Below are 9,121 nucleotides of genomic sequence, written 5' to 3'. Positions count from 1 at the left end.
TGCCCACATCATCTGCCTGGGGAAAAGAAATCCCCTTTCCCAGCTGGGGCATCTCCATTTACAAGGCTGCCAAGCTCCTGAGGACGGCAGCTCTCAGGCAAACATATTTCCAGATATTTTCTGTGGCTGCACTATATACGCTGTGATTCAGTCTCATGAGATATGCAGGGCTTTCCATGGCAACCACAGAGATAGCTTTCTTCTTAAAGACACAGTGAGCAACAGCAAATGAAAAGTTTAAAGTGAAATTATCAACCCATTTAAGGACATCAGGAAGCTTATCAAAACAAACCCTGCTCGCAGGAATGCAGCTCTGTCCCCGCAGGGAGCAGGGGAGCCGAGTGTGACAGATGTTTTCATGGTTTTGGACATGTAAGAAAAAGGAAGACTGAAAGCAGGAGGAGGCAAGCAAACATACATCTGCTTGTACCTCACCTGTCTCTGCACCTCCTTACCTTGCCGAGCTGAGCCCCTCCCAATTCTCTCACCAGCTCCTGGGGTCTACTTTTGAGTTACATTTACACTCATTCCCACCAAAAATATGTGGTTTGCTTGTGCTTCACTACAATTGCCCAAATGCCAGTCCACATGCCATCTTCAACATGAACCCAACCAGTCTCCTTCTCTTTTCTCGTTCTTTTACTAACCCTTAATGGTCTCCATTTCTCTCTATCTTCTTTAGAGCTCATTTTTGTCTGAAGCTCAACAATGTTATCTCAACCACATCAATAGCTGTCATTGCAATGCCTGGATCATTTATAATGGTCTGTGTAGCACTTTGTGCATTGTTACTCTGCTCTTTTAATGGGAGATGCTTTCGATAGGTTTCTTCCTAATGTGGGGTTTGGTGATAAAGGGAGGGAGTAATAACTCCTGAATTATTCTGCTGGCTGAATTATTCTGTGACTGTTATATGTGCCAGATATCATTAGAGCTGTAATGGAAAATGGAAGTGTTGACAAATTACAAGGAAATTCAGAAAATGACAACAACACAAAGGGACTAAAAAGGACTAATTTAGTATTATTGAAAGCTCTAAATATTCTCCCCAAGAAAGGCTATAGAAAGGTTTTGTGGACTTTGCTAAGTCCACAAAGGTGTCAGGGGGACAAACAAAAGGAAAACATATGTTCAGGGTGGAGCTTGAAAAGCAAGTAAAATTCAGAGCATAATATTAAGAAACAAAACCCTAAGAGAAACCTTCAATTAATCTCTAGTGGCTCAAGGAGCTGCTGCGAAGGCAGGTGGCAGAAATCTCCCTATTGACACATTTCCTTATAACCAGTTTAGCAGTATGGTTATGAGCTGCAGCCTCCCACCATCTAGAAGAGAAACAGAGCAGCCAGCTATAAAGCCTTCTAGGATGGCACAGCTTCAACCCCTCTTGTCTGAAACACTTCTACCTGTAAATAATGGCACACATTGAGTCAAGGATGTGAATTCATGTTTCTATGCTACTGGAGCAGAGATCCTCTTCTTTCTCTTTCCTATGAGACTGTGCTGTGCTGCAACTCAGTGCTTACCCCCAAGGAAGTTCAGGGATGAAACTCCCTGAAGTGACTGATTTCCCTGAAGAGATTTGTCCTCACCACAGAGAGATGAAGCTTCCTCTGGAAGGCTTCTGAGAGTGCTTTGCCCAAGAAGCCAGGTCTCCATACCTGGCCACATGTAATAAAGAGCTTGAATGCCTAAACCAAGGGCTGCCACAGCCATTTTCCTCCTCTAGGTAGCTCTAAATACACAATAATAGTCACCCACATCCACAGATGCTGAGAATCACATCCTAAAGCACTCTGGACTGCACACCTGGGAATTAAAGCTCAAGCTTTCAAGGATGCGCCCTTACCAGAGTAACAGCCCAACATTTCCTTATGAGGGCAAATAACTACCCTCCCTGAATGTTTTGGGGCAAAACATTGATGTGGTCATTTGTACTGGGTCTGGCTGGGATGTTAACTTTCCCTGCAGCAGCCCATACAGTGCTGCGCTCTGCACTTGTAGCTAGAACAGCAGTGGTATCACACTGGTGTTGTGTCTGCTGCTGAGCAGTGCTGGCACAGCATCAGGACTCTCTCTGACCCTCCTAGGGGGTGGGCAAAAAGTGAGAAAGAAACATCACCAGAGCAGCTGACCTAAACCAACCAAAGGGATATTCCATACCATATGATGTCATACTGAGCAATAAAAGGTGGAAAAAAGAAGAAGAGGGGAGGGGTGGGCTCTCATTGTGAAAACGTCTGTCCTCCCGAACACCGGCTACGTGCGTTGAGGCCCTGCTTCAAGGACGTGGTCAAGCATCGCTCATTTGTGGGAAGTAGAGAATAATTTCTTTCCTCTGCACTTCCACATAGCCTTTACTTGTTTTGTTTTGTTATTCCCTTTCCCCCTCCCTCCTCCCCCTTCCCTTTTTTCCCTTTAGTTGAACTTTTTAATTAATAATAATATTTCCTTAATAATATATATACATATTCTCTTTAATTAAATTATCCTTATCTCAACCTGTGAGTTGTTCTTTCCTTTCCTCTTCTTCCCCTCCTCATCTGAGGAGGGGGAGTGAGAGAGCAGTTGTGGTGTTCAGCTGCCTAGCACGGTAAAACCACCACATCATTTGGAGAGGTAATCAGATAATTTTATATATATATATATATATATTATTATTATTTTTAACCAGTCAGAGGATGCAGTTGCAGGGTTGCAGGATGTAGTGGCATGATACACTAAGTGCTTTGGAGCTCTTTGGAAAGCAGGTTACACGTTTGCTCCACGTCACATGGAAACCAGGGGCAGGACCAGCAGCTGAGCCCTGGCATCCCCCAAATACAAGCTGTAACCACAAAACTATCCTTCCTTCCTCCCACAGCTGCTCTTGTACAGCTTCACTGGGGAAGGGAAAAAAGCTGTAAGTGCTCACTAACTGGAAAATGAACTTAGTAGCGAAACCAAGTCTGTTTCCAAACTTTTAAACTACAAAGGGTCAAGGCAGGGAAGAGGGTAAGCCTATAAAAACAGATAATCTACTGTGTTCTGCTAACTGGGATATCCTATAATCTTTATAAGACAAATGTTTTCCAGCTAGAATATGTATTCATTCTTACAAAATATCTGGAGTGAGAACCACAATAAATTGTTGCAGCTCTTTGAAGTCTGCCAAGCCTCTGTGAGCTGGGCAGGCTGAGGACCAGCTCTGGAAAACTTTCTCTTCATTTGAGTATTAAAAGGGCTAATAAAACAATGAGGACATGGCAACTTCTGGATGATTTTCTTTAGTTGCCAAGGGACAATTTGGATATAAGCATGGTTTTTAATAGCACTCTTCACTCTAGTCCGTTAGGCATACTTAGAGAACCAGTCACAAAGAGCATCTCCTGCTGCTCTGCAGATTAATTACCCAACGTTTGCATGAAGTGCTGTGTCAGTGCTAAGTGTTATTGCTTCCAGTAGCACCACTCTGCAATGAGTGCAAGCAACGACTTTGAGAGGAACATCAGCACTTCTGCAATGTCTCCGTGTTTCTCGAAACTCTGGCAATAATGTCCTGCCCTCTGCTCCAGCAAGTGACATTTCTCCACAGAGCTGGTGAAATGGGTGTTTGGTTTGGGAAGCAAACACCACGTGGTGGGATGTATGGCTTTTTGTGCACACCGACACACTGAATAGGCCTCAAGGGACAAAGCCAGATACACCAAATCCTGCCTCTCTACTGTGTTAGCTGCCCAAAGTGCTTTTGGTCTTTCATCTTCCATTTCCCATGTAATCTGACCCTATATAATGATCCCCATGGAATTCACATAGCCAAGGAGTCCAGAAACACCTAAATGTTAAGGTGAAGGCTGTTCTATATCCAGTGATGAATGTATGGATTCTGCCATGACTGTGGCTCCCTGCAGAGTATCCCTAGTGCTTTGTCACAGAAAGCAAGATTTCAGGATCAAAAATACCTGGTCCTCACTCTCCCCAACAGTGGCTAATGAGAACCACAGCAGAGAATAATTTACATTTTTCGCAGTCCTTGGGACAATGTGATCTTTCTCTGCAGAAGTGCATGTATATGTTTGTACAGTGGAAAGACAAAAAAAAAGCCTTTTCTCCCCTTGCCTATTTTACTCACAAGCCAGCCATCATCACATCCTACACTCAAGAGATGTGATCTGTGGTCTACTTGCCTGTTCCCCTTTCTCCAGCTACCTTGAACTCCTGTTTGCACTGATATCCTGGTAAGACCACAGCAAGGTGCAGCTAGCTCTACTTCTCCCTCCTCAGGGCATTACTTAAAAGAATACCTTTGGCAGCTTTCCCTCCTGCATATGCTATGAACCAGGCCATGCACATTCGTCATCATTTCCAGGAGACAAAAGAAGATATGAAGCACAGATCAGAATCAGTCTGTGTTTGCTAACCACCTTCATAGCAGAAGTATGAGAGAAAAGAGGAAACAGTTCTGAGACCTGAGGTTCCTCTTTATTTCTATAAAAAATTGCTATATAAGGGGTGTGAATTTTCCAAGGGAATGAGTTATTCACTCAACACTTGCACTAGGAAAGTCCTGTGGGGAAGAAAGATGGGAAGGGAACACTCAGAGAATATACATCCATCCACAGGAAGCTTGTATTAATGCAAGGTCATAGCCTGTTGCTGAAATACACATGGAAACAAAATCCACCTTTATACTGCTTGCTGAAGGATTATATTCCTAAAAGGAGCATTGCAGAGAAGATGGAGCCAGACTTCTCTGAGGTGTGCAATGAAAGGATAAGAGACAACTTGATCTAACTTTGAAGCTAGCCCAGCTTTGAGAAACCTCCAGAGGTCTTCACCCACGTTGCTCTATTGTTCTATGATATATAAAATGTAGAATGTCTATTAAGAGGTAACATACTTTTTAAAGATGTGTGATTTTCTTCATTAATCAGCTTCTATTTAAAATCACCAATAACTCACTGAAATTCTCCCTTGAATTATTTCCATTTAGCTCAAAAAAATCCCTGGTTTTAATCAGAAGTCAAAATGAATCAGCTGTTTCTGCATAAGAGCATCAGCTCATTAGAAATACCCTGCTGTGTCAGATCTGCCATCCGTCTCCTCCACCAGTGACAGTAGGAGATGCTATTCAGGGAGAACACACCAGACAGATACTGCCTGTAGTTTATTTCTTTCCCTTGCACTTCCCCAGCCTCTACTCTCACTGGAACATGGATGTGTAAGGATATGTCCCCATCTGTTCCCTCTGGTTGCTGTTCATGGCCTGTTTCACAGTCTTCCCTAACATCAATACCAGAAGTTCACTTCAACCTACGTAAAGCCATTCTTTCTTTTATGTGTTTTTAAAAGATCTTCCACTGGTTTCAGTGAGCGCCCAGTAGTTCCAGTACTGTGGGATGTGGTCAGTACCAGTTCTGCAGTCACACTGCCTACCACCTCCCTGAATTTGTAAATCCCGTTCAGATTCCCCTTCAGCCTTATCTTCAGACAGAAAAGCCCTGGCCTCTCTGGTGCTATTTTGGCTGTTTTCCTCAGAACTTCCCCTAACTCTTTAATGGCCTTGAGATGCAGAAACCAAGATCACACACAAGACTTAGGGGCTGGGAGCACCAACGGTGTAGCAACAAAAAGATTCTTTGCCATGTCTGCAATATCCTTCCTGATGATATCTTTTTATTTTTATGATGCCATTTCATTGACTTTCTTGGTTTCTATTTAATATTAAGTCAGTGATTTCAGAGAGCTGTCATTGATGGCTCCAAGACATCGGTCCTGAGTTGTTTTTGTTTGTTACAAAAATCCATAAAGATACTTAAGAAAAAGAAAGCTCTGTGAGGAGGCGGTGTAATATCTGGACTACTTAGAACTACCTAATTCATTTTTAAATAATGAACTAATAAGCTAAATGATTAAAAATAAAAAGCTTAGGACTACAATAAAAGTAAAGCTTAGCTGCACACTTTTAACTCTGTACGATGTCAGTGAGATGGCTTTGTCTTTACCTACATTATCATGTTATACCTCTCAAGTAATGCTTTTGTTCCATTACTACAGCTCAGTTTGTGTTTCCTTGCAGAGTTGTATTTTATTCACTATACATTTTCCTTAGAAATTTTCTCACACTTTGTTCTCGTACGGTGTTTAGAAGAAATTATACTCTCACTGTATAAGTGGTTAAAATATCAACACTAAGGTGTACCTTGTTCAACCTACATGTGTGCATTTTACCTGGACAGCAGGGATATTTCTGTATACTGGTCTGGAACATGGGTTATTTCTCATATTTGGCCAACATACGTTGTCCCCTTCCATGCTCAACATGTAAGCAAGATAGACCTATTTCTCTTACAGAGTTTCTTTCCATAGACTAAATGATTGTCAAGAGGTACACTTAAAGAAGATGTAAAATTCCTTTGAGATGTGCAAATCCACTCCAAGACTTTTCAAAAGAAGTGTGGTCTTCTGGGTGAGAAATTGATGAGCAATAATTATACACTCCAAAAACAATATTAGAAATGCATTGTGCCTTGAATAAGAGCATGTGCAAGAAAAGCTAGGCTATTAGTCAGGTAATAGACTACTACAACAATAGAGTGCAAATGAGTTGGACAAGTTTACAGGGTGTTATCTGCAGCTAAACTAAAGTAATATATCTACCTTTTGTGGTTATGTGATCATTCAATCACACCAGCCCTCCCATTCACTCCCTCCACATTTGGCAGCTGCTGAGTTCTGAGCAGTTCAGATTATGCAGTCTGAATTTTTAGTGACTTTTATTTTGCCATGTCCTACAATTATGAAACATTTGCTCTAAAATGCTCTTAGTTGCTTTTATCATTGCTGCTTCTTTCATTGCCATAAAACAGAAACGTACACAACCTAAGGCTAAATTCTGCTCTGCGTTGGACAATAGATAAGTTACTATGGAGAAAGTTGTGTATGCAACTCATTTCAAAATCTGCCTCTGGGTCCTGAACACAAATTTAAAATGTTCTCATACTGACATCAGCTTGCAGAATAGAAATACAAGTGGGTGAAGGGCAGAATCATCCATCCTGAGATTCAAGCATCTCTCAAGGCAGGTAGAGCAAACCTGAAGTCTGTCAAGCCATGATGAAGACACACAGGAAACAACATGAATATAGAAACCTTCAGCATCAACGAGAACAGCCAACTCTTGTATAACCCAATTTTCTTCTTCCCCTGAGAAAGGCCAGTTCCCTTCTGCACTGTCAGCGTGCCAGTGTGGCAGAAGCATTTTCCTGGTGCTGCTACATGGGAGCACTCAAAGCAAAGCTCGGGGAGTGAGGGCCACTGAGGATCTCTAAACCCATGCTCCTACTCCCAGTAAACTTCTTCTAGTTGCCCTGGTGGGTAATGACCCAGCGATATGACAGCAATGGAAAGCACACACCCAGGTTCCACAGGGGACAAGAGCAGAAGAGTTTTATGTGATTATGCCTCTGACAACAAGGAGCTTGGACAACACAGAAGAAATTAAATCCTAGATCAGTGATCACTTGTCTTTGGCACAGTTTGAACTCCTAGTCTGGGGACTCACGTGTCCAGCACCCATGCCAAATATTGAACCTGGCCTTTGTCCAGGTGAAGGACATGTCCCTCCAAAACTCCATTTTTAAAATAATCATGCCTTTGCTAAACAGGACACACACCTTTTTCATCCACTGAACAGCTTCACAGACATACACAGAATGCAAAGGCTGATCCTAGAAATCACACTGTGCAGGAAAAGGCACGGGGAGCCAGAGGAGTTAGGACCCGGAGGCTTCACCACAGGCTGCAGCAAGGCTGCCTGAAAGCAATTAGCTCCTGCCTGCGCAGGGATGTTGTCTTCTCTCCCTTTGAAATCACTGTGGCCAGGCATGCCTGGGCTACCCTTATGTCAACTAGCTTTAATATATATACATATATTAATAACCAGATTAGCATATTGACATCACAAACCTAGCTATATGTGAATTAAGTACATCCATCCTTAAGCTGTGAAGTTATTTAGTCAGAGCCACCACACCAACAAGGAGAGGGAATATTTATTTTTTTAATGATGTCATGAGCAAGACCTGGAGCGGCACTGCTGCTGCCGTTAAGAGTCAGTGATTAAAACAAGATGATGTTTATCCAGAGCCAGCACTGGAACAAGTTGCTTAAAAGGGAAGTTTGTTTACAGCACAGTAGTACCTGGACTCCCCTGAACGTAGGTCCTTTTCCAGGAGCCATCTGCTCTGCGTTGGGCAGAGATGTTTTAAAGCAGCTCAGCATGGGGGCAATACTGCTCAGTGAGGATAAACAGCTTGTGTGACCCTAGCATCCTTCCTTTCCTCTTCATTTAGCAAAATCCTAATATCAAACAGGAAAGAAAATGAGTCTGGTTAGCTTTTCAGAAGTTATTTGTTATTAGAGTATTTCTTTTTTCACTCCCAACAAATTCCAGATGTCAGAGACTGTCAGTGAAAGAAGATGTCAAACAGTAGCAGGAATAGTCACATGGAAGGAGTCACACATCCACCCCTCGTGTTGGGACAAGAGTTCATCATGCAAATGCAAACTGAACTCCAGGATGACTTAGGAGTCTCCTACGGCTTAAGCACAAAATAAATACATAAAATCATTAGAAAAGCCATAGTACTTGAAGACAAGGCACTGTCAATGAAGCTACTACACCTGGTGGAGACCTGGTCCTACATCAGTGACGTTTCCTGGCTCATCTCTTGGTTTGAGGAAAGCTCTGACCAGTTCAGCTTCACATGCTTTCCTAAACATATGTGCTTTCCTTACATGCACTGCACTCTGTGCATCTCTAAGTTTTTGGTGTTCATAACTTTGCATGAAGAACACGACAACAAACCTCTTCAGAATCACTTCTCCATCTTACACATTCAGCTTTCCCTCTGTATTTCAGTGCGATCACCTTTCAGCAGTGTGACAGGAAAATAGCCATCATAAGGGATATGTCAGCCTTGTTTCTCTTTGCTGGGAGAAACATGTCTTGATCCAAGGGCTGACTGCTGCTGTAGTAGGGTCAACAGTACAGCAAATAGCCTTTACTTCACTTCTGTTAGGTTCATTCTGTTCTCATGAGGAAAACCCTTTGTGTCTTCTCTTAAACACCAGTCTGTGCCTT

This window comes from Oxyura jamaicensis, chromosome 2, assembly GCF_011077185.1.
Source record: "Oxyura jamaicensis isolate SHBP4307 breed ruddy duck chromosome 2, BPBGC_Ojam_1.0, whole genome shotgun sequence".
Classification (NCBI taxonomy): domain Eukaryota; kingdom Metazoa; phylum Chordata; class Aves; order Anseriformes; family Anatidae; genus Oxyura; species Oxyura jamaicensis.
The sequence above is the reverse complement of the archived record's forward strand: the minus strand, read 5'-3'. Positions refer to the sequence as shown.